The following is a 2502-nucleotide window of genomic DNA, read 5'->3' as shown; positions in this document are numbered from 1 at the left end:
TTCAGTGAGGTTTTCATTTACTTCTGTCTTAATAGATACAACACCTGATAACAAGTATCTTATAATACATCTTTATTATATTTGCCTTGTATTTCTTTATTTTTGTTTTGTATTTCGGGAGCTTGCAGGAGCAATGGAGAGAGACAGACCCTCACTCTGCAATCCATGCTGGCCTTTCTTTCACATGCTTCAGCCTTTCAAGTGTTGGGGTTACCAGTGTGAGCTACCATGCCTGGCTCTAATTTGACTTTCTAAAACTCTTTACTTGTAAAAATGTGGGTAAAAGAACAGATGACAGACTATACATGCACAGTTGTTAATGCTATTTTTCTTATCAAGGAAATAAAATGAAGTTATTCATGATTTTGTTTCAGCATCCCCTATCCAGTTTCTCTACTACATGAAACGTTAAGGATAACCAGGACAGCAAAGCTCTATTATTGATATTTTCAGAAAATGGAATTCCAGCAATGAGAAGGCTCAATAGCACCCCCCATCACACCAATGGCTTTGTTCTGGTAGGCTTTTCTGAATGGCCCCAGCTGGAAATGGCTCTTCTTGTGGTCGTCTCCATCTTCTATATATTAACCATCTTTGGTAATTCAGCTATTATCATTTTGTCTCGCCTTGATCCTAAACTCCATACCCCCATGTATTTCTTCCTGGCCAACCTTTCCTTTTTAGATCTCTGCTATACTACTTCTACTGTCCCCCAGATGCTGATAAATATACAGAGTCATAAGAGAAGCATCAGCTATGTGGGCTGCATAGCACAACTGTTCATCTTCCTCGGCCTGGGGTCTACAGAATGTGTCCTTCTCTCCATCATGGCTTTTGATCGTTATGTGGCCATCTGCCAGCCTCTGCGTTACACAGTTGTCATGCACTCTCAGCTGTGTCAACAGCTGGCAGCAGTAGCCTGGATAACTGGTTTCAGCAACTCCTTGGTGCAAACAGTCCTGACTTCTTTGTTGCCTCGTTGTGGGAAATACTAGATAGAGAATTTCTTCTGTGAGGTACCTGCCATGCTTCAGTTATCATGCGTTGACACCTGGGTCAATGAGGTAGAGATGTATGCTGCCGTGGTTGTCATAAAGGTTATCCCACTAGGGTTAATTTTTTTCTCTTATATCAATATTGTCAGAGCAGTCATAAGGATACAGTCTTCTGAAGGTCGGAAGAAGGCTTTTCACACTTGCGGGTCCCATCTTCTGGTGGTCATAATGTTCTATGGCTCTGCCATCAGTGGATATGCATACATGGCACCTAAGAGCAGCTCAGCTAAATTGAAGGGCAAGCTTTTGGCACTCTTCTATGGACTCATAACCCCAATGCTTAACCCTCTTATCTATACCTTGAGGAACAAGGATGTCAAGGCAGCAGTGAAGAAGATACTTGGAAGAGAACAAGAGCAAGGATGGAATTCGGCTTAGGTGAAAGCAGGTCCTATTGAAATCCAGTCCTTGGTTCCAGAGCAGGATTACTAATAGCTATTGTTCTTCTAGTCAGAAAAACTATCCTGATTGTGATTACTTGTTACTGTTTATACAAAATAGTCAAATAGTTCAACAAATACAAAAAATGATTAAGGAAATATAAAGTGTTGTTAGAAATGCTGTTTGGAAATGAATAGGGGTAGCAACTTTTTAAAAGTGTAAAAACACATCTACTTGCAATTTAGTCATTTTGTGCCATACAAAACCAAAATGAAATATAATTTCCTACATTCAATATTTTGCATTTTATAAAGATAAAAATAAAGTTTCACGTCTAATATTTCTTTAATCAGTATTTTGAGTTACCTTCTTGATTAATGAGTGGCTGAGGTAATGATCTGCATTGCCTTCTGACTGTGTTACTTGCCTCAGTCTTCCTTACAATGTATTTTTTTATCTCATATTGCAATGTGTAATAGATTTGTTTCCAGTGAGATTTTTCTGCATGTAAGGAACAGAGCATAACAGATTTTTTGGTTTCAGTTCTTGATAGTATACAGGAATTATCTATCATGCTAGGGAATTACCATTACCCTATTTGTTATTCAATAATATCATGTTTTTTTAAAATTAACTTAAGTCATTATCTTGTTTCCAGTTTTTTTGAAGGAAAGATTTCATTTATTTTATGATGAACTTTTGAAAATTTTTATTATTATTTTTTATATAATATATTTTGAGCATAATCTTTGCCTTCCCCCAACTCCTTCTTTATCGTCTCTAACTCACTACCCACCCAACTTCATGTTTTTTCCTCTCAAAAAGAAAAAGAAAAGAGAAGCAACAAAAAACAAAAAAAATGAAAATCAAAACAGATAAATCTAAAAGAAAAAGTCAGTAAGACAAAAACAAAACAAAACAAAAAGTATAAACACACACACACACACACACACACACACACACACACACACCAACAGAATGGAGTTTGTCCTGTGTTAGGTAACTTCTCCTAAGCATGAACCCTGCCATACTTCTCTTCTCAGTGCTAGATTTTTTTTTCTAGTTT

General features: G+C 37.0%; 1 pseudogene; it reads left to right on the top strand.

Annotated features, from left to right (window-relative positions):
• The first annotated feature begins 470 nt into the window (after positions 1–470).
• On the top strand, positions 471–1433 carry LOC125397700 (olfactory receptor 2B6-like; annotated as a pseudogene).
• Positions 1434–2502: the final 1069 nt, after the last annotated feature.

This window comes from Myodes glareolus, chromosome 18 (genome assembly GCF_982192425.1).
Source record: "Myodes glareolus chromosome 18, mMyoGla1.1, whole genome shotgun sequence".
Classification (NCBI taxonomy): Eukaryota; Metazoa; Chordata; class Mammalia; order Rodentia; family Cricetidae; genus Myodes; species Myodes glareolus.
The sequence above is the reverse complement of the archived record's forward strand: the minus strand, read 5'-3'. Positions and strand labels throughout refer to the sequence as shown.